Here is a 24,781-nt window from a genome sequence, read left to right on the forward strand (position 1 = left end):
CTGCAACTTGCTCACTGCGTTGAAGAACATGCTAAGTGGAGCCATGATACCAGGATACTGTAAGTAAAACTTAAACACAATTGGCATTATGGCCTGCTCTCATGGAGAGATAACAAGAAAAGTATTACAAACCTGAAACTCAAAACTAATAATTGCAACTCTGAATCCTTATGCATTAAGTAATACATTAGTTAATATTAAGTGCTGCACTTTTATCCTGTATAAATATATGCCTAATAATTGTAATGTTATCTTTTCTATTTTGGATCAAGTGCAGAAGTATATTAGACATGTTAAATTCCTGGTAAAATCATTTTCTAAACAGTTAATAACATGTCTATAGAATAAGGTGGCAGTCTCAGCCAGTCTCAGTCAACTTCTATATTCTGCTGTATTCTGCTGTGTAGCAAAAGTGAGGCTTGCTTGCTGATGGTGAGTCACCTATTGAACAAGTCAAAGTTGCTAGAAATTGTACAATGAAAACCAAGGTGTAAAAATCTTTATTCTGTAGTTCTGATCACTCCCACAGGTGAAAACTAAGAGTATTTCCAAATTAGTGTTCTAATCCTGAGTGAAGCCAGTTGCCCAAGGAGTGCCAGTTCACCAGGAGCATCTGACAGAGCGAATGAGTGTCAATCATTGAACAGCTTGGAATGTGTCTTCAGACAAAGCTAAGTGTCTGTTGCAATTTCTCTCTAAAGATGGATAACTTAAAAAAGAATAGATATGCTGTTCCCACCAGCTTTTAAGGAATGCCATCTTTATAGGCACCTAACCTTGTCTACCTCTGTAATCCAATGTGTCCTCTTTTAAAAACAGGTATTCCAAATTTTTAATTAAGTTTGTTTCTTTCAGAGTGAACATCTGATTAACCATATGAAAACTTCATCCAACTTCGTACAGAATGCCAGATCCATCTTCCTCCAGTTAGAATAAATTAAAGAGTTTTACACCTTATTAGGCAATGACTACAGCCCATGGCCAGCAGGAAGCAGTTACAGAAAAGAGATCGTCTCCCTTCAGCACCCCTTTTAAATTAAAGGTGTAAACTCTTTAAGAGTAAAATAAAAGTAATAGATGGATCTGGAACCTGACTGGAAATCCACGTGAGTGCCAGTGGCAGCAGAATAACTGCGGGAGGCCCCTGCCCAAGATTCTGCTGTCCAGAATGAAAAGTTCTAAACTTCTAAAAACAGTCCTGGATGCTGTACTAAAGACTGATAAATAATCAATCAAGACAACAAACAGCCATCCACCTCATAGCTCCAACAATAATTATGCCAAAGCTTAGCAAGTAAACTTTGGCAAAAGGGGGGGAATGATGTGGGCTATGGGTGGAAGGCTCTTTGTCTCTTCAGAGATAACTAAGTTGTTTGACTTGTGGGTGTAGAACGGTAAGAGGCTGCAGTCCTGCCCTTAGGGACTGGCAGCGGCTCCAGTCCCAGGAAATGTTTAACAATGCAAGGGCTATAAACTTTAAGTATTTAGGGGAAATGCAAAAACCAAATATGCTAAAGGCTTATCTAGAATGTCTGGAGTCCATGCTAAAAGCTTATCTAAGATGTGGAAGATATATGCTAATTGAAGCCTATTGAGAACTGAAACAAAGGGACCATTTGGCCTTTCCTCTCTGTATAAAAGACGTTTGAAAATCTTGTTCAGAGCTCGGGATTCAAACTGAAAGCTCCCGAGTCTGGCTGGCCGTCAATAAACCATTTTTCCTTCTCAAAATCATTCCTGAGTCCTGGCCTCTCTATACTCAAATAATTGAACTTCTCTTAAATTCCACAACATTGTCATATGTACTGTTTTCCACATCACTAATTCTTTCCCCTGCCTCTTTAAATCTGCAGTTAATTATTGAGAGTGTATTTTTTATTTCTTGGTTTGTGCTATTCATCTGCATTATATCTGTTTTATTTTCATGTATGTTTACAATTTCTTCTATATGCTTTCTAAGTGTTTTCTTAATATCCTTAATTTCTTCCTTCACATCATTAAATTCATCCATGATACATGTTTTGAGAGCTTTGATTAGTTGTTGGATGTTCTGCTCCCCTTTCTGGTTTTTAGTTTGTTCATTGGATTGGGCCATGTTTTTCTGAATATTGGTAAGGTTTGTAATTTTTTGTTCCAATCTGTCATCATTTTAACTTGATGGGCTTATTCAGTAAATTAGCTTCTCCCTCGAGCCTCAGGGTTTGTTTAGATATTGTTTTTGTGGGTTTGTTAATTCTTCTCTTCAACACTTTGTTCTTCTTGTCTATTTCCTTGTTGTTCTCTAAGTTCCCTTGAAAAAAAATATTTGGTCCTGGGAAAGTAAAAGGGACAAGAAAAGAAAAAAGTATAATAGTAGTATTGACATTAAATATTAGCAGAAGAACCATTGAGATCTAGGAGAATGGAAATTATACTCATGCAAGCTGTGTAGAGTTATAACAGTAAAAATGTGGAGTACCTACAATGAGATGGTAAACTGAATAGGGAGAAGAATATTGCATGAATTAAAAGGCCTGTGTGGTCAGGTGAGAGGGAAAGAGAATAGAAAGAAAAATAACATAAAGAGTGAATAAAAGATAGAAAAGAGAATGAAGGTGTTAGAAATAGAAATTCAGAAAAATTGCAGACTAAACAAATAGAAGTGGAATGTAAGAGAAACAGTAGATGATGAATGATAGAAAGATGTAAAGGAAAGAGGAAAGCATTGGTAGCCAAATCAGTACATACAGAAAAGAGGAAATTGATGATGAGGGAGAACAGCAAATAGGAAACACTGCTTGCAGCATCTAATAGTTAAAAAGAGAAAAAGAATAAAAAGGAAAAAGAGAAAGAAAGAAAAAAGCAAGCTAATAAAAGTGCTATGGGAGATAAAGACAAAGGAAAAACAAGAAAACAAAACAACAAGAAACTAGACAAGGCCCCAAGCAAGTAATCCTCTTTGCAATTGAATAAACTACTTAGGGGTCTGACTTTCCCCCCTTATCTCCCAGGGCAGCATAAAGGCTGCTTATTACCTTATACTAGATTGATTTATAGTTTTCTATGAGGGTTCTCCTTGGAGATTCAAATGGGTGCCTGGTGAATAAACTCACAACAGAAAATAATAATTCTTAGTTTCTTGAGAGTGAGCACCCACAACTTGTCACGAACTCTTAATATTCTATTGGAAACCTACAAAACACATCCTATATTCACCCTCCCTTAGGTGGGTTATGGGAGACTAGTTAATTTTCTGACTCCACCTTTTCCCAGACCAAGTTTCCTTATCCCATGGCATTTAGGGAACATCGGTTCCCTGCAGATTCACCTCTCCTCTTTTTCTAGCTTCTCTCCAAGCCATGGGAATGCTTATAAAAAGGGAGTAACAAAATTGAACCTGCGCTCCTTGGGCCTCTCTGTACCCTTCACCAAAACCTTCCAACTCTCAGAGTTTGTCCCAGATCAGAAGACTAGGTGAATGCCAGAGCTTGGGGAGCTCAGGATTCTGGGAGCATGGGCTTTGGAGAATGTTGGCTCAGGGTACATGGGTTTGGGAAATGTGGGTTACGGGAATACAGCATTTGGGGAACACAATGTCAAGGGAACATGGGTCTGGGGATTGTGTGTTTGGGGAACATGGGGCTCAGGAAAGCTGCCATGCAACAGTGTTATTCAGGGAATGCTGTGGCTATCAGGCATAGGGGAAAGGATTTTCCTTCCCATAGCTTCCAGCTTTAGTCCCAGGAACCCATGGTTTTACCTTGAACAAACAGTACTTTTGTTATAGTCTTTCCAGATCAATGTACAGATACTTCCTGCTTTGTAGATTCCTAAAACTGCTTGCTTGTGCCTGATTTTGTCCCCACTCAGCCAGTTTTTTTCAGGAGAGATGATGTAGGTGCACTCACTTAGATGCCATCTTGCCCCACCTCTAGACAGCATCTCCTTTTAATGTCATCCATGATTCTTTACAAAATTTGCACTGTATGATTGGTAAATCATAGCCAGGCTTAATTTTGCAATAACAGATCATTTTTCTCCAATATAATTAATAACAGGATATTCTTTTCCCTGAAACTCAATGACCAATATTTCCAAGATTTACACTTTCATCAATTCAGACTTCTGAGTTAATAGAAAAAGGATATTGGGAGGAAAACAATTTATTATAATTGAAAAGAAAGTTGAGTAGATGAAGGGGGAAGTGTTGTAAATTCTTAATTCGAATAATTGCATTTAAATTGAGTAGTTTTTAATTAGAACTCTTCCAACAAAAATGTAATATACATATTCTCAAAAACAGTATCAACCTTACTGTTCTCACTATATTTAAAAGAACCTGAGTCAAATTCCATAGTTACCATCTTAATTTTCTTCTACAAATTAAAGATAATTTATTTAATCATACTATTAGAATAAATAGAAAAGAGATAGAAGTACAGATTGGAAATCAGCTGGAAATTTTTAACAAAACCGTAGATCTGAATAGCTATGTTCTGAAATATACAATATATTTGAATAAGAGGACCATTTTTTGTAAGAATGACATTGTGAGGATAAAATAAGCAGAATTTTTTAACTTATTAATTACAGAGAAAGGAAAGGGCATGAGTATGTTTGCTTTATTTTAATGTTACTATGAATGAGAACTATTATTTTTATGTTTGCTTATATTTCAACATTTAGGAATCAGAAAACTATAAAGCAGTCTAGTATAAGGTAATAGGCAAAATAGTATTAGGATTATAATATCTGAGAAACCATAAAATAACATAATTTTCTGGTTTTCTTTTATATTTTCCATATTTAAATGTTTCAAAACCATATAATCTCTCTTTCTATATGTTATACATTTGATTTTAATCTCTGTAAGACTTCACACTACTCAAAAGTTTTCAAAAATTGTGAAAATCAAAAACATTGTTAAAAAATGGTGAGGTAATACACATTTATCCCTTTTCTATAACTATTTAAATTTTATATTTGTCAATAGTGATTATTTATTAGTTATATTGGTCATATATGGTATTCATGTCACATTTATTAAAATGATCATAATAATCAAAATTGCCTGTCTGTTCATCTCCTTGAAAATTAGATTTAATTGTGATATAATGACCTTCCTATTTATGTATCTTAATCTACTTGATGTGTTAATTTTAACAATAAATTATTTTATATTCTTACTCTATTTTATGTAACTTGGCAATGAATATGTACCTTCTTGTAATATCTTTTACTGGTTTGTTTCCTTGCTTTTTAAATTAAATTCTAAAATGAATTCTATCTTTGTAATTTTTATATCTAGGAATGCAACATCATCTTTCTCTGACATTGGTATTCTTCCAAAATAGAACATTTATTTTCAGCTTCAAACTCATCCTTTAGATGTAATGGCAACTTCAATATACCTGGTGTCTCAGGACAAAGACATTCCATAGGGTATGAGAACAGAGTTTTTGCAAGTTGCATAAGGTTCATGTATTAGTCAGAGTTCTCTAGGGAACAGAATCAATAAGAGATATCTGGCAATAGTAAGAGATTTTATCAGAGTCTCTCACATGATCATGGGGATGCACAAGTACAGGTTCCACAGGCAGGCTGCAACCAGGGTCTCCAATGAAAGTCCATTGAAGGTTCTTGGTGAGTTCTGGGAGATGTTGGCTGTCCGAAGATGAGTTGGGAAATTCTCACTCAATGCTGAAATCACATCCCCTTTTAAGGCTTTCAACTGATTGGATAAGGTGTCACTCATAGATGATGACAATCTCCCTGATTGATGTAATTGTAATCAACTATCTATGATTTACCACAGCAGTAAAGTCAATGGTGACTAAAATCAATAAATGCCCTTGTATTACAGTTAGCCCAGTGCTTGCTTGACCAAACAACTATGCACAATTAACTGGCTGAGTTGACATATTAGCCTAACCATCACAGTGCACAAATGGATTGTTTGCTGATGTTATCAGGAAAGGAGAACACCGGCTTGTGGAGTTAAAGTTTGTAGATTCATTTGTAATTTCCTTTCGGGAGGTCTATTATTTTTTTTATCCTCCTCTCCTTGTGGCTTGCTTGCTGTCTGCTCTCTGTGTCCATTTGTTGTGCATTCTTCTGTGTGTCTGTATTTTTTTAAAATTTATTTCCCCCTTGTGGCTTACTTGTTGTCTGCTCTCTGTGTCCATTCAATGTGTACTCTTCTGTGATTTTACTTGTTTCCCTTTTTGTTGTGTCACCTTGCTGAATCAGCTCCCCACAGTGCTTGCAGGGTGGTGGCACTCTGTAGTACTTGTAGGTTGGGTGGCACTCTGTCATGCTTGCTGGGTGTCACTCCATGGTGCTTGTAGCCCAGGCAGCCCTCTGTGGAACTTGTGGGGTGGGTGACACTATGTGGCACTTGTGGGCCAGTGGCTTTCCATGGCATGCGGGTGAGCCTGCCTTCAAAGGAGGCCCTGGGATATGAACCCATGTCCTCCCACATGGTAGATGGGAGGCCAATTCATTTAGCCACAGCTGCTTCCCAGTCTGTTACTTTTTAACTAGAGAGTTTCAAAGTTTCACCTGACAGATACATGCTTCAGTCTGTGTTTAATTTAAGGGGTCATCCCAGTCTCTGGGCTCCCATAATCCAGCCCCATGTAGCAGCAGGCATTAACCATTGGACACATATTGCATTCACAAACACAGCTGGACACACTTTGCATTCACAACCACAGCAACAGCATAACAGACAGCAGAATAATGAGTTCTACACTCTATGAATATATGTCACCAGGGTCAAGAATGGGAATAAAATCAGTCAGATGGGGTTTAGTAGTTAATTTATTATTTTCTGCATGTGCTCATGCATACAATATAGAGCTCATGAAAAACAGTGGGTGTGATCAGGAATATATACACAACATTGAACATAATTGATTGACAGTGAAATTACAATATTTTGAGTGCCCACCCCATTTTACAGATACCCTCTTTTGTTTCATACTACAAGGATAATGCAATTAAGGATGACATATTCAGCTGATAACCATTCTAAACTATTATATACTGCATATCCTAATAAAGTTTTAGATTATTCAGCAGTTCCCTTATAAAGAAAAAAAATACATAATTGTGAATCTCATTGAAAAACAGCAGCTGAATTTCAATCTTAAATGAGAAGGTCTTACAAATATGTTGATCGGCCATATACTGCCATGCTGGTAAGGTTTTCCACACTTTATAATTCACAGGAGTGACAGTTCAACAAAGACCAGTAGCACCTGAGGATTGCAAATATGTGCAAACCCAACAGCAGTTCTGATTGTGGGTATGAGTTACTGCTGAAGCCCACTGCAAGAAAGTATTGGCTAGGGTGTTGTGGGTGAAAAGGAATATGTTTATGGAAAATGATAAAGGGCAGATTGTTGGTCTAACAATACACAAGCAATTTTCAATAGTAGATAACGAAGTATCATGTAGATGTGGTTTATGAGGGGCTTCTAGTACCATATGATTTCCCATTTAAATTTACTGAGTTTTCTTCAGTGGCTAATTTAGGCATTAGAAGAGTCCATATAAGTCCACTTAAAGTTATAGCAGGAATAAGACACCCCAGATTACTAATAAAAGATTTTACTGGCATTTTTTTTGCATAAACTGTGGTCTTATAACAATATTTTGGGTGACCTCCGTTCATCGTGGATTTAAATTCCCAACGAGAAAGGCTGCATAAGCCAATACCATGGCCAAAGGACCTCATTTTTCCCAGTTTGTATAGTTTGAGTGACAGGCAATGACAGATTATTATTTCTCCTTTTGGCCTGTAGGGCAGATGGCTAACTTGTATTCTCAATGCCTGCATGAGTTCTGCTGTTAGCATTTCAACTGGAGCAGGGGCTATAAATTTAAATGGATTAAGGCTGGATATAGTCTCTTAGACAATTGTTGTAAAGATTTACTATCGCCTTCAATTTGCTCCTTTAAAAGGCCATACATCCTTTCCATAAGACTGCACCAGTGACATTATAAAGTAGATGGAAATTCCAAGAAATATCCTGGTCCTTAGCCCAAGATTGTGTGAGGTGACTAAGAAATGCAATTCCTCAATCACTGTCAATTTGGGCTGGCACCCCATAAAGGGCACTTAGTTTTTCTAGGCAGTGAACTAACTGTAGCCCACTGTTTACAGTAGTCCTATGCCCATAGGATGACTTTGGTTTCTGGGCTTGACTTATCTTGCATAAAATAATCTAAGGACATGCCAAAAAGTGGGTATTAAGAAATAAGAAATAAGAAAATGAGAAAAGTACAAGGTCTGAGGCATGGACTACAGGTTTACTGGAGGGAAATTTGCATGTGTGGTGCCCCAGGTCAAGGCTTTTTGAAGTATTTCCTCCTCCCACTTCTAACATTGGGGCTGGCTCCAGCTGTGTGATTTTCTGATGGAATGCCCCACCTGTTCTCAAGACTATTGGTGAGGCCTTTTGAAAGATATCTCTGGACTAAATGGTATCTCATGGGTCAAAAGAGATCTCATTTTTCCAAACAAGATATCATCACCAGAGTCTCACAGGAACTTGCTACTGATTTCTTCTCAGATGGTTTCCAGGCAGGGCCTCATGTCCATGTTGTCTGCCAGCCATGTTGTCTCTTGATCTCAGCCACCTTCCCCCTTTCACTACACTAAATTGCCCCAGCAGTATCTGTGGCAGTGAAAGCATACCTTGTCTCTTCCAAAAGTGTGGGGACTAATGTAATCCACTTGTCATTGTGCTACTGGAATTTGCTCAGACAGTGTATCTCATCTGGTGAGGTAATTGTCATTGTCATCAGAGTGAGCTTGAAGGACACCCTTAGGTAATGTCTTTGAACTGTTGTTAAATTACAGGCAGCTGGAACTGCTTCCACAGTGTCTGGGTGGCACAATGTCTGCTTTGCCTGTGGAGCCACTCAGCTGCTTCTTGGGTCTCAATGGCATGGCTTTGGATTGTCATGATGGCATATGCCTCACCATTTCTGTGAGGTGTGTTATAGGACTCGGCAGGGATATGAAAGTCCTGTCACTGTTGGCAGGCATACCAGATATTCTTTCACATATCTTTTCTTCACAGAGGGCACCCCATGACAGTCCATTGTTCCTGTCTTATTTCTAGTATTTGCAGTCCACCTCTGGATAGGCATAGCAGTATTCATTGTAACTGAACACTATTGGGTTAAGTCCATCACTTGCAACACAGCATGCTAGGCTGCACAAAGTTGCTTTTCTAAGGATCTCTATTGTAATTTGGATCCTTCCCACAACTGTGACCAAAACCTAAAAGGAACTTGCTTAGGAATGTTTCATTTTTCACAAAGCCCATCCAAAGAGAGTATCAGTGCTGGCCACATCCAATTCACAGTGTAAGTCGAGGTTCATTCCCTTTAGTGCTGCAGCTTTTGCTAATGCCCTCTTTACTACTTAAAAGCAGACTACTGGGGTGGGGTGACTTTATATTCCCATGCATGGCCTTTCCTGATTAGCACATACAATGCTTTTAATTTGTGACCTAAATTTGGGATGAAGGGTTTTCAGTACTGTAATAACCCCAGAAAGGCAATTAGTTGTTTTAGAGTTTGTGTTGTGGGAAAACATTGTCCTTTATCAATTAGTGTAGAAGAAAGGTTTTGGTATTACCTAACAAAACATCAAATAATTTGACAGAATAGTTAGGATGTTGCACCTTCTTCTGATTGCCCATTCCCAGCTTTCAAGATAAGATACCATTGTCTCTGATGCTACTTTTAATTCTTAAAAAGAATAACTGGTTAACATAATATCATCAATAAAATAGAATACGGTTACAGCCACAGATTTCTTCCATAAAGTCTGATCACTTGCCAGGAGGCAGTAACAGATTTTTGGGCTGTGCATATAGCTTTGGGGAAAGCACTCTAATAGTCCATTGTTGACCTTTCCATATGAAGATGAATGCAGGCTGGCTTGACTTTTCTAAAGACAAACTAAATAAAGCATTAGTAGGATCTAAAATAAAGTGATGGTGACATAATGGCAAGTTTGTGACTACTGCATTGGTACTGCTACTTTATTTAAATTATTATAATCTACAATCTTGTGTCATCCTGTTGTAGCCTCCCATGTCCACCTTTTATATGGAGCCATAGGATTGCTTCTCCAGTGAAGGTCGGGCAAATTAGATCAATATGAGCCAAACATCTACTCTTGATTGCAAAGTATAGGATGTTTCTTTAACATATAACATTTTAAAAATAATTGCAGCTATATTTAATATCATTACACTGTTATTTAATATTATGCAGAAAACATTGAGAATGTTTTTAGGAATTTTATACAGTCTTCAAGTATTTATATGAGCATTTTACCCATACATCTTTGAGTAACAGAAGGTTAGAAAATTCATTTTAATTTTTGACAGTTTATAAACACATTTTAATCTACTTTAGTATATTAAATGAACTGAAATATATTTATTATTTATTTTGTTTCAAGTTGAAAGAACAAGTATTTTCCAATAGTTAGAAATAAAGAAGACATATTTTAGGTTTGATGTTGAGAAAGCAAAATGTTAAAATTTCTTAGGTTTGAACATTATGGTCTTTTTAAAGTGAGAAGACTTGTTTACTTAAACAACCAAGGACATGAAAAGGTTAAATTACAAAAAGTTGTTTTGATGAGAAAACAGACTTTCTCCTTTGTATATTGATTATTCAGGAGAAAACACATTGCAACCTTTGCTAAAACAGACCATTGATTTAAGAAAGTCACTTAGACAAAGAAGCAACTTTAGTTTTGCAACAGTATATTATTTGATACTAAGCCTTTTAAAACTTTGTAAATAGATCCACCATATCTTATTTAAATTTTACAACAAAAATTCCTTTTCCATGAACCTTCTGCATTTCTCTAGCAATTCAGCTTTTGTCCCACATTACACTGTCTCTTCTCTTAATAACCAGTCATTTAATCCTAAAACAAAACTGCTTTCCCTTTCCTTAGTAATAAAAAAGCATTCTATATTTCTTACATGCTTGAGTTACCAAAGTGATTTAGATACTGTCTCCAATCAAACCTCTTAAAATATGCATTTACCATTAACATTAAACAAACTTGTCAAGAATAATGATTTGATTTGGTTACATGCAAACATAACATCTCTTCATTTCAAATACCTGGTAGCATGCAATACTAGAAAAAGCATTTTGTAGGCAAATCAGCAGGGGAGGTTGATTACTCTCAGTACTAAGCCAGGATTTAATTGAAGGCTTACAAACACTGTCAGAATTCTTTATTTTTTCTCTTCCTCTTTTACTTTCATATTGTTACCCAGTTCAAAATTAACTAAACTTTCAGAGCACTAATTTTATCAATGTGCCTATTTAAGTCTATTTAGAATTCATGTTGCTAAGCTTTTCCACTTCTTCAGCAGTTAAATTAATTCTATCAGCCCTCCTTACCATAGGGGTTTGTGTAATTGCTGAATGAATGTTTTCCTTATCTCAGTACATTCTTTAGTGGAATAGTTTTTTAAAAGCATGTTTTTACTGACTGGTGCCATATTTATCACTTCTGTTTGTGCAGGATGTTTCACACAGAGGTCAAAATGATTAAAAATCCTTCTATAGTTGCTAAATAAGAATAGATTTTTCTTTTTTATCCAATTGCTCAGAGAGATCTGTGATTCAGGCAGAGGTGGAAGAGGGCAAATCCCTTTCTAGTTTTTACTTTTCTTCTAAGCAGTGGACTTATTTGTTTTCCTTGGACAATCAGCTAGAGCTAATCCTAACAATGCTAAAAGTAGTCAACTAAATGCTAGGTCAGCATCATTTAAGTGGGGTGATATCAGTCTCTGGGCTCCCACAATATCTAAGACCAAAACAATTACTGAATATTTACAAATGCTTAAAGAAATTTGAAAATAGATTTTTGTGAATATTAATATGAGGTAAAATGTATTAACTAATGAATTTTGCAAAAATATTTTATGATACATTTTAATAAGAATATAAACAACATTCAAAGACAGAGTAATAGTGATTAGATCATATTCTATTCTTTCAGTGATTAGCCAAACTTTCCATTTTTGTACTGTCTCAAAACTTATGAAGATAAATTTTAAGCCCAATGGTAAGCCAAATGTTACTTTTGTGATCACAAACTGGTTTAGTGATATGTTATGGAATGCTACAATTATATTTGTATGTCTTACTAAATGTATAAAAAAATTTTTAAATAGTATAAAATAATAGTGAAAGAAATATAATGTGCCCAAAATATGTAATTTCACTGTGAATTTTAGTTGAAAGATAAAAGTTATTTTTCAAATGTGAATCTCTCATTATGGGAGAACAGAGGAAATACAGGCATATTGGGAACTGGGAAATTTGTATTATAATCCAATTATATCAAATATGAAAATTTAAACACTAAAATAACAGAATCCATTCCAAACAAATCAAACAAAACAAAACCCTTAGGATATAATTTCCTTGTAACAAGGTGCTGGCTGGATACCTCAGAAAACACTGGATGACTGTCTGCATCCCTTCTTTTTGCAGTCCTGAGGATTGAACTGGGGCCTAGTATATTTTAGGCAGGTTTTCATCCACTGAGCTACACCCACTCCACGACTTGGTCAGGCTTCTTAAAGCTTATCTGGCTTTCCATGCCCCCTCTATCCACTCAATTTGCCAGCAGCCTATCCTGCTTTCTTTTATGTGCCTACTAGCCTGCACCTTCTCTTGATGTGGGCTATGGGTGGGAAGCTCTTTGTCTCTTCAGAGATAACCTAAACTATCTGTGACTTGTGGGTGTGGGGTAATATAAGGCTGCAGTCCTGCCTGCCCTTGGTGACCAAGGCAAGGACTCCAGTCCCAGGAAACAGTTTAACAATGCAAGGTCTATAAACTTTAAGTATTCAGGGGAAATGCAAACCAAATATGTTGAAAGCTTATCTAGAATGCCTGAGGTCCATGCTAAAAGCTTACCTAAGATGTGGAAGATATATATGCTAATTCAAGCCTATTGAGAACTGAAGCAAAAGAACCATTTGGCCTTTCCTCTCTGTATAAAAGGGACTCAAAAATCTTGTTCCAGGCTTGGGATTAAAACAGAAAGCTCCCAAGTCCAGCCGGCCCTCAATAAACCATTTTTCCTTCTCAAAATCATTCCTGAGTCCTGACCTCTCTATGCACAAGTAATTGAACCTCTCTCAAATTCTACAACTTTTTTGGTGACTCCGCCAGGATAGCAAATGAGGGCCAGAGATGGTAGCATTTTGCTGCCCCTTCCAAATCCCCAAGGAAGCTGGGAGGACTTGGGTAAACCCCAAATCTGGGTGCCCCTGGATTAAATTTAATCAAGAAAAGATGTGGGCTCCACCAAAATCTTCCTGACAAAAATCGAGGGCAATGGAAGGTCTGAAGAGAAAGATTCTGGGAATGAAAAAGAACTCTGAACATGGAAGAAGGTAAGACTTCCCGGGTGAGCACAGTCTGGAAAGCCCTGGTTTTAATTGCTAGGAAGGGGAGGCTGATCACCTCCCAAGAAAACCCTAGTAGCCCCCCAAAATTGGGGGGAAGCCTTTCTCTCTAGGCCTGGAAAAAGGAGAAAAACCGGGAAAAAACCCTGGTGTTTTAAGTTTGTCTAACTGCATGTTAAAAACTGGTACTTGTCTCACATCCATTAAAGGAGTGGAGTCTTGATTTTAATTGGAAGGGCTATTTATAAGTTCAAGTCCTAATGTCCTGGAAGTTGGTGTAGATTAAAAAAAAAAAAAACTTGGTTACAAGAAAATAAATCAGCTTTTCTAGTGAAGCTTGGTCTGGGTGTAAAGGTAAACAGTGAAAAAAGTCTAGCTGAAATCTTTTGTTATAGTGCTAAATTATAATTGAATTTGCTTTATACCAAATGTTAAGTGTTCTAAGGTTTGTGATGGCTGTGAGGGCAACCATCCTAAATATATATATATAAATATATATATATATATATAAATATATATATATATATAAAACTTGTAGTTCAGATTAGGAACCTTTGTGCTTCTGTCTGTGTCAGCTCAATGTTAGTGTTAGAGTTGTGTGGTTATGTAAAGTAGAATTCAGTTAAGCTGTAGCCCTCCCTTGCCATTGGCAAGGGAATAAAATGATTATAGGGCAAAACTGAGAAGTCTGAATGTGGAGTCTAAATGTTTGTGTATGTTCTGCTGTCTTGTCTCTGGTCTGCCCCTTTGCCAGGGCTTGGAGGCCATCTGTGTCTGTGCCATGCACCCAAGTTTGTTGGGGCTGCCCCAGTCAGAGTGGCTGAGTCCCTGGGAAAGTTGCCAAATTTAAGTAAGTTCTGCTTGCCCATTTTGGCTGAAAGCTGGAAAGGGGAAAGCGGCTTGCCCCTTTCCAGTGAGTCCACACCTTCTATTCATAAGCTGCATTCCTGTTTGATTGTTGTGCACCCAACTGCCTGGAAGGGGGGAAGTGAAGGGAGTGAAAAGCAGAATCAGAATAAATGCAGTAAAGTTCCCTCCATAAGGTGTCAAAACCAAAATACGTTTGCATTCTGCCCAGGTTCTTAAAAGGTATTGTAGTAACTTTAAGTAAAAAAAAAAAAGTGTTCTGTGAAAGTAAAATTTGTCTTAAAATTGTAAATAATTATAAAAATTTAACAAAGCATTGTTTAAATTAAAGTATTTAAATGGCTAATTGCAGAAAGTCATTATTAAACAAAAACTGAATTAATAATAATAAAAAGTAATTTTATAACAAGAAAACTTTTCTTCAGCAACCAGCCTCCCCTACCAACTTGCTTCCAAAAAATCTGTTTCTAGTATTACATGCTACTAAGTATTTAAAGTGAAAAAAAATTCATTATTTTAACAAGCTTGTTTAGTATTAATGGCAATTATATGTTGTAAGAAGCTTCCCTGGTAACTTATTATGTAGGATATATAAAATGTGTTTTTATTGTTAAAAAAAACAAAAGATAATTTTGTCTTAAAATAAATAATTAATTATTAGAAAGAGTAGAGTGTAGGCAAAACCTGAATAAATACTGAAAGTGTAGAAGGTTTGTGGAAAGGAAATTTTTATAATTAAAATGAAGTAAAATCAATATACAAAAAAAAATCTTTTATCAAAATAGCTTCTTGTGCTTTAACCTCATCATTTCCTCAGTATTTAAAGAAGAGTCTTATCCTTTAAAAAATAAACATTATGTTCTAAAAATCAAATCCTAAAAAATAACTTTTTATTTCAAACTAACTGCAAGAGATTTATTCTTTTACCTTAAAAGAAAAATGAAAGTAATAAGTTCATTTAATACATTATAAGTCAAATAAAAAGACTTTAAAAGTGTTATAAAATTAACAGCTTTTTAAAAAATTAATAAAAACTGTAACTAAGAGTTAAAATCATTTATAAATGCATTTATATTATAAAACAGTGAAAAAATAATAACTGAAATTATCGCTGAGTGAATATAGCCTGAAACTATAATTTAAGTGTAAATTTGAAACTAACCTTTCCTTTGTTTATGATTACTTCAAGCCTAACCTCACCCCTTGTCTTTGCCTATGGTTATTTCATAATAGCTTCTGCCCCTACAGGCCAGAGAACAGCTGGGACATCACTGTTTCCTGTCCTGGTATTAGTAACCCTTTCTCTCATGAATTCAAGTGTAAACTAAATAAATTGCTGCCTGATAGAATAAAGTTAAATAACCACTGGAATTTTATTATCTCCAAAATCAAAAAGGGGAATGGAAAGGAAAAAGTCTCCTGCCCTGATGGTCAGTGTTCCTAAGAGTAGTAATTCATGAGAGAAACCAGTCTGTCTCCCTGAGGCTTCAAATAGCCTCAGTAAATATGTATAAAATTAATCTTGTTGTTTACCCAAAATTCTGCTAATTTCAAAGTAAAATATAAAGTTCTAAAACAAAATAGTGCTAAAACATTAAAAACATTTTAGTTATAATCCATTAATAAAAAATATTCTTGTGTAAAACTGCATAGTCAGTGTAAAACTGCACAGTCATAGTGCAAATTAAGAAAAATTTCAAAAGTCTTTGAGATGCTTTGCAGTCACACTTGTTTTGTAAAAATTAAAAGTTTAAAGTAACTAAAGTTATATTTTTGTGTCAAACTATTCATGTCTGCCTATTTGCTCAAATTGTTGAGGTTAAATATGCAGTTATAAGTAATATATATTTCTGAACCCCAAATTAAGCTAAATAGTATGTAAAATAATGCAAATTCTAAGTAATATCAATAAGTTGTGTTTCTATGTCTAACTCTTTGTGTCTACCCATTTGCTCAATGTATGTCTTCATACATCAAGATAATATAAAATTAACAAATAAAAATTCTTAAAAAAGCTCTATTCAAATTATTAAAAATTAAATATACAGTTATATGTAAATATTCTTAAAGCCCAAATTAAACTAAGCAGAATGAAAAAGTCATATAAAAATCTAATTATAAAAACAATTGGAAAAAGGCCTCCTCTTTGCAAAAGCTTTAAAGGCAAAACTAGGTGTCGCAGATTAAACCTATCTACTAAGCTAAGGAATTAAATATCAGTTTGCCTGATAATTTCCCAGTTTAAACCTTTTGTCAGCCATAAAATGTAAAAAAAAAAAATTAAGTTAATTTTCACATAAAAAAAACGTTAATTAGTGTAATCTGGCAGCCTGCTGCCTCAGTCTCCCACACCCGGGTTAAGCAGCAGTAAAAAAAAAAAAACAAAAAACAGCTTAGGCCAGTCCTATAGGCAGTAAAAAAATGCCCAAAAAGGAGCTAAGTCAGTGCCATTTCAGCACTAAATTCTATTCCTTATTTAACAAAGAGGAACAAGTAAAAACTAAAATAGTTAAAATGTAATAAAAAAAAAGCAGTTAAATCACAAATTTTTGTACAAAAAAGTTAAATCTTCTCAAATAAGCTGTAACTTCTGAAGTATCCAGTCTACGGAAAAACAAAAAAGGAGCTTGCGTGCTAGGCTTAGGAGTATAAATGGTGTCATTTTTCTTTGTTCGGGACGCCAGCCATATCTGGCTCTGCGCCCCTTCTTGCAAGATTGAGAATAAATTATTTTCTTCTCCACAATCTAGTAAGCCTTATTTTCTTCCAAAAAATTTCTTTCCAACAAAATAAAAGTAATTAGTGGCTCTATTAACAAATTTCAGTAAGTAAAAAAAGTCCATAAAAACTATAAAAAGATCTTTCCTGAATTATAATTAAACAAATTAAGTAATTTTGTATAATGTGTTTTAAAAACCTAGTAGTCAGTATTCTTTTAAATTATTCATTTTCATAACTTAAACAAAAAAAGTTTTTAGCTTCCTGTAAGGAAAAAAAAAAAAATACTCCTTTCATAAACTATAATGGTTTCAACTTTATTTTGACCTGGCCTGCAGGTCAAACAAACCGGTACCTGAAAGAGGGAGTGGGAATTGGGGGACAAGAGGCGAGAGAAACGGAGACAAGACAGGATTCTGATCAAGTCTCCATTTATTGAGGGTAGAGCATCAGAATATATACTAAGGGGAGGGTATTAGCAGGGGGTGATAGGCTGATGAAGCGGCTCTTCCACATAAGGCAATAAAATGCTGTTACACCACTTGCTATAGGTTGCGAGTCTTCAATGCTGGTCATGGTTTCAACATCTTGTTGCGCAGGTGTGACACTTTTTGCCTGGGAAACTGGGGAAAGGGGAAGAAGGCGGAAGCACAGGGGTGGAGTAGGCGTACTTATGAAAACCACCATGTTGCTGGAGACCACAAATGCACATAGCCCTGGGCAGCTCCCCACAGGTCCCCCTTCTTTATTCTATTTTATGAAGCACCCTGAGTTCAGGGGGAACTGTGTCTGTCTTAGGTCAGGTTGTGCAAACGGTTAGGCGGATTGCCCTACCCGTCACTGAGAATGCAACAGCGGTGAAAGGCTGTGTCTCTGTCTTAGGTGGCTCTGCCATGGAACCGATCACTCCCAGTTGCCCATCACTGGCTATCCAGTTCATCACCTCAGAACCTGAAAGGGTTCATTTGAGAACCACTGCCAGCAGTCAGGGTGCTCCTATTTTGGTTATAATGTGTGGAGGCCAGAGGGAGGTGCGGTACACACCGCGTTCTCTTACTGCGGTTTCATAATGGAGGTTTGGGGAGGTGAAAGCAAGAGAGGGAGAGAGAAACATGAGGGAGCTGTAGCAAGGATGCTGGCGCTGGCAGATGTGGTGTGCGGTGTTGGCCAATACACTCTTAGGTTGTACTAAAGACTCGGAGTGCTGGAGTCACAGAAGGATTCCAGGGGGGCTGTACAGCCACATGGGTTTTAGCGTTGGTTGCTCTCCTGCAAGAAAGCAGAGTTCATCTCAGGGAGAGTTCTCTACCCTGGATAGGTTGTTATTATCTATTTGTTTTACCAATCATTCAGGCAGCCACCTGGCTGCATCTAGTTCTTTGGAATAGATGCAAACTGATCCTCTGCCCCATATTAGGATGGGATCGGGTCCATGCCAGGTATTATCCATTGGGTCTTTCCATAGGACGGTTGCATGGTTTGTGCTGGTATTAGGGTGCCAGAAGCGGTCAGTCGCAGAATGTCCTTTTTGATCTAAGCTTAAAAATTTTAGAATAAAGAGAGAGTGGGCTGATAGATTTTGGGGGGATCCTTTGATGGGGTACCACTCTCCCTTTTTTAGTTTTTCTATGATTTTTTTAGAGACAGATGCGCTCTTTCGACTATATCTTGGCCTTGGGGGTTATTTTATTTCCTGCCATATGAAACCCCAGGTGGGTATAAGGGTCTTGTAATTGTACTTTATCAGGGGCAATTTGAGGCCCGTGTGCCTTTAAGGCTGTTTTCATATCATGGTAACATGTGAGGCATCTTGTTCCTTTTTACCAGCCATTAAAATGTCATCCATGTAGTGAATAACATAAAGGTCTTTCCACATTGCCCTTACTTCTCTTATGGCGGTAGCCACAAATTTTTGACATAAGGTAGGGCTGTTTGTCATGCCTTGGGGCAAACCCTTCCAGTGATATATTCTCATAGGTTCTTTGAAATTCACAGAGGGGAGGCTAAATGCAAAGTGTTTTTTATCCACGGTGTGTAATGGGATAGTAAAGAAACAATCTTTTACATCTATGATAATTTTATAATATCCAAAGGGGGTGGCTACAGGGCTTGGAAGACCAGGCTGCAAGGCTCCCATAGGTATCATTGTTTTGTTTACAGCTCTTAAGATTTGCAATAATCGCCATTTTCTAGATTACTTTTTAATGACAAAAATAGGAGTATTCCAGGGAGAGTCACTTTCTGTAATATGTCCTGCCGCTAGCTGTTCCTGCACTAACCGCTGGGCGGCCTGTAGCTTGTCTGAGGATAAAGGCCATTGATCGACCCATACAGGTTCATCTGAAAGGCAGGTGATTTGGTCTGCATGGGGTACAGGAAGATCAACAACCCCTAGGCTAAATTTCCCAGGCCTTTTTTGGTGGGTGTGTCCTGTGGCCAGTATGGGTTGAGTAATGCCTGTCTCAAGCTTTCCTAAGCCTTTTCCTGGCTTAAATCACTGGGAAAGCATTTGAGCTATGACTATAACATTGGGGCTACCCATACAGAGTCCCATTTGGGCAAGTAAGTCTCATCCCCACAGATTGACAGGGAGCCCTTGGAGGACATAGGGCTATATAGTTCCTTGATTTCCCTCCCTATCTTTCCAAGTCAAGAGCTTGGAACTTCTTTTGGGGTTTTGGGTTTGCCCAATGCCTTGTAAGTAGGTTAAGGAGGGAGAAAGGGGCCAGGTGGATGGCCAATCAGCTTTTTTTAAGATGGTAACATCTGCCCCTGTATCTATTAGGCCTTTGAACTGTTTACCGTCAAGCCAAAGAGACATAGTAGGTTTGTGGGTGGTGATGGGGTGTACCCAGCATGCATCAGAGGAGCCGAATGCTCTATCCCTGCATCACTATCAATGGCAGTGTTGTTGGTGGGTATTAGGGGGAGTATTAGTAGTTGAGCAACCCGCTGTCCGGTGGGGAAGGAAATAATGCTTTTTGGAGCAGAAGCCATAGTTTTTATTTCTCCAGTGAAATCACTATCCACAACTCCAGGGGAAATGTGGAGGCCACTAATAAGGGAGCTGCCTTGCCCAATGATGAGGCCAAAAGTGCCTTTTGGTAGTGGGCCAAACACGCCTGTAGGCAGGGCTTGAACTCCCATAGGCTGTGTTAGTACTGTGTGGGAGGAGGTACAGAGGTCCAATCCTGTGCTCCCTGAGGTGGCTCTACAGAGGTCGGAAATGGATTGCCTCTGGTGGGAACAAAGCTGATTGCCCCATAAGTCTGATTGTTTGTCGGGTGCCTGGGGCTGGCCCCTTCTCCCATTTCCCTGATAAGGAGGGAGTGGGTGACCTGAACAATCGGTTCTTTATTTGCATTCATTAGCCCAGTGTCTGCCCCCATGGCAACTGGGGCAGGAGTTGGGAAAGGGGGGGTGGCTTTTGGCTAGCAGGGGGGCAGTGATGACAATCTCTGGCTAGATGGCCAGGGTTGCCACAAGAGAAACAGGCCCTAGGTTCACGGGGCACAGGGGATGGAAGCACTTCTCTCAAGGCCACGGCGAAGGCTTGGGCCTGTTTGGAGGTGGCCTCCCTTATGGTGGCTGCTATAGCCAGGCTCTGCTGCTTTGTGGGGCCTATGTCTGAGCAAAGCTTAATGTAGCCAGAGAGATTTTCCCTTTTTCTATAGGGCCAGATAGCCGCTTGGCAGGCTGCATTAGCATTTTCAAAGGCAAGTTGTTTTACATAGTCAGCATCAGTATTTGCATCACCAAACATTCTCTCAGCTGAGGTGCAAAGTCTACCTACGAAGTCCGAGAATGGTTCCCCGGGGCCCTGACGGATAGAAGTTAAGGAGGTAAGGGATTGTTCTTTGGTAGGCAGTCTTTTCCAGGCCTTAAGGGCTGCCACACAGACTTGTTCAAAAAGTCCGGCATCATAATGCAACTGATTTGAGTTCTGCTTAAAATCTCCTGCGCCGAGAAGCATGTCCTCGGTCCACCCATTCTCAGTTCTGAGATTCTGCTGTGCGGTTTCCTTGCAAAACTCACAATATTCTGACTTCCAGAGGAGATAATCTCCTGCACTGAGAGTGGAGCGGGCAAGGGTGTGCCAGTCATGGGGGGTGAGCCACCCATCAGCAATGTGTTCTAACAGAGAGAGGGTGTATGGAGCAGTAGGGCCATAGGTGGTGACCACGGACTTAAGCTCCTTCAAGATTTTGAAAGGGAAAGGGTTATAGATGCGCTCAGGCTCAGGTTCAACAGCAACCTCGCTCGCCTCACCAGCCTCATTAGAGCTCCCAGGCCTCTCAATAACAGGGAATGAAAAAAGGTGTGGTTTGCGGAAGTTGGCAGTTAGGGGATTTTGTAGAGGAGGGGTTAAGTTGAGCTGACGCTGCAGAGTTGCGCATTGAGACTGTAGATCTTTTCTCTCCTTTAAAAGAGAGAGCCATAACTTTAGATCTGCATTGGGGTCTAGGCTAGCAGGGGCAGAAGCAGGGGGTACATATGGGGTTGGGCAGAAACCAACAGAGCGTTCTTCAGCCTCAGGGTTGGAGTTATCAGAATCCCTACACGGGTCGTTAGGGTTTGGATTACTAATAACTTTCCTCCTCTGATTAGGGCCAGCTCTTCCCTTAGAGATATTATTTTAGCAAGGGGAAGGGGCACTCTCACTCATCATCGCTATCTATTTTAATAGACACTGAGTCTGAGTCGGGGGGGTGGTATTTAGCAGGACTTTTTGCTGGGGGGATTTAGAGAGCATCCCCAACTCTACTCCACCACCTTTCATTTATGGTCCCTTCCTGAGGAAGCCACGGACAGACTTCTCTCAAAAATCTAAAGAATTCTATTAGCTCCTTAAATTTAACCTTTATTCCTCTTGCCTTTAACACCTCTCCGAGGCTCTTAATAAAAAGTTCGTGCTCACTCATTGCTTGTCCCATATTCGCCGATCACTTACCGAGGCTTCGCACCTGGGAGGCAGGTTCCCTCGTGGTGTCCTCTTATTACTCTCTGATTCTCCTTCTTGATTTCTGGGCATTACACTTGGTCCAGCCGGACTGTCTGTCAGCGGTGTTCCTCACTGGCTCCCTCGTTTTCAGGTCCCTGTGTCCGGGCGCCAATTGACCTGGCCCGCAGGTCAAACAAACTGGTACCTGAAAGAGGGAGTGGGAATTGGGGGACAAGAGGCGAGAGAAACAGAGACAAGACAGGATTCTGATCAAGTCTTCATTTATTGAGAGTAGAGCATCAGAATATATACTAAGGGGAGGGTATTAGCAGGGGGTGATAGGCTGATGAGGTGGCTCTTCCATATAAGGCAATAAAATGCTGTTACACCACTTGCTATAGGTTGTGAGTCTTCAATGCTGGTCATGGCTTCAACTTCTTGTTGCACAGGTGCAATACTTTTTGCCCGGGAAACTGGGGAAAGGGGAAGAAGAAGGCGGAAGCACAGGGGTGGAGTAGGCGTACTTATGAAAACCACATGTTGCTGGAGAACGCAAATGCACGTAGCTCCGGGCGGCTCCCCACATTATTTAACTTAAGTGTAATCTCCCATAGTTAATTTATAAGCTAAATTAACATTATATGTACAAAATCTTTAGAGTAATAAAATTATAAGTTCACATTAGTAAAATTAAGCTAAAGAAAAATTTATAAATATGCTCTCAAATAAATAAATTTCTTTAGTTAATAATTGTAATTTAATAAGTTTATTTAAACATAAAGTAGCTAGTCAATATGGTTATAGTCAATTATAAATAGTTTGTAAAACATCTTCCAAACTAAAAACGTTTAAATAGTTCTAGTTCTAAAAGTTATTGTTAACTAAAACTTAAATTAGTATTGCAAAAAAAATAACTTTGTAATAATAAAACCTGTCTAAAAGCCACTGCAAAGTACATATTTAAGTAAATGGTAACAAAAAGTTCTCTTAATTCTATTAGAAATATTCTGTTTTCATTTTAGCAATGAAAAATATTTTTTTCCTCTATTACTAAAGTACCTACTGTTATCTTCATAGTAAAATTGTATAAGTAAACTGTCATTTAATATATAATGTGTTGCATTAAATTGTTTAAAATATATATATAAAAACAAAAAATAAGCTTTAACATTATCAAACTCTTTTGTGTATTCAAACCAGGCCTTGTATACATTGCATTTTGCCTCTCCATGTGAGATATTGGCTAGGCTGGTCACTAACCCCTCAATTAAAATATTTGCTATATAAGCTCTAGTTCTGCTCCTAAAGTCAATGAAACTACGTTGCTGTTTCAAGCTCTTGCAGCAGCCAATAATGACTCAGTACAACCAAGTGTACAATGAACATCACCTCCAAACTGGCACTGTTCCATAGTGCCAAAGAGCACTATGCACCAGGCTAGTAGAATACTGGAAAATCTCTGTAAAATCAACGATGCTGCCACTTGCTCACTGCATGAAAAACTTGCTAAGTAGAGCCATAATACCAAAATACTGTAAGTAAAACTTAAACACAATTGGCATTATGGCCTGCTGTCATGAAAAAATAACATGTAAAGTATTACAAACCTAAAACTTAAAACTAATAATTGCAACTCTGAATCCTTATGCATTAATACATTAGTTAATATTAAGTGCTGTACTTTTATCCTGTACTAAATATATGCCTAATAATTATAATGTTACCTTTTCTATTTTAAATCAAATGCAAAAGTATATTAAACATGTTAAATTCCTAGTAAATTCATTTTCTAAACAGTTAATAAGCATATCTATAGAATAAGGTGGCAGTCTCAGCCAAGCTCTGTCAACTTACTATATTCTACTGTACTCTATGGTGTAGCAAAAGTAAGCCTTGCTTGCTAATAGTAAATCACCTATTAAACAAATCAAAATTGCTAAAAATTATACAATTAAAACCAAGGTGTAAAAAACCTTTATTCTGTAGTTCTGGTCACTCCCACAGCTGAAAACTAAGAGAATTTCCAACTTAGTTTTCTAATCCTGAATGAAGCCAGTTGCCCAAGGAGCGCCAGTTCACCAAGAGCATCTAACGAAGTGAATGAGTGCCAAGCATTAAACAGCTTAAAATGTGTCTTCAAACAAAGCTAAGTGTCTGTTGCAATTTCTCTCTAAAGATAAATAACTGAAAAATATATATATGTATATATATGCTGTTCCCACCAGCTTTTAAAAAAGAAGTACCATCTTTTTATTTTTATTTAAAGATTTATTTACTTATTTAATTCCCCCCTTCCCCTGGCCATCTGTTCTCTGGCTGCATCTTGTTTCCCTGTCTGCCTCTGTTGTCATCAGCGGCATGGAAAGTGTGGGCGGTGCCATTCCTGGGCAGGCCGCACTCTCTTCCATGCTGGGCAACTTTCCCCACGGGGTGCACTCCTCATGAGTGGAGCTCCCCCACACAGGGGACACCACCGTGTGGCACGGCACTCCCCACGCACATCAGCCCCGAGCATGGGCCAGCCCCACACGGGTCAAGGAGGCCCGGGGTCTGAACCGTGGACCTCCCATGTGGTAGACAGACACCTCAACCACTGGGCCAAGTCTGCTTCCCAAGAAGTGCCATCTTTATAGGCACCTAACCTTGTCTACCTCTATAATCCAATGTCCTCTTTTAAAAACGAGTATTCCAAATTTTAATTAAGTTTGTTTCTTTCAGAGTAAACATCTTATTAACCATATAAAAACTTCATCCAACTTTGTACAAAATGCCAAATCCATCTTCCTCCAGTTAAAAT

The sequence above is a fragment of the Dasypus novemcinctus genome, chromosome 16 (genome assembly GCF_030445035.2).
Source record: "Dasypus novemcinctus isolate mDasNov1 chromosome 16, mDasNov1.1.hap2, whole genome shotgun sequence".
NCBI classification, from domain to species: Eukaryota; Metazoa; Chordata; class Mammalia; order Cingulata; family Dasypodidae; genus Dasypus; species Dasypus novemcinctus.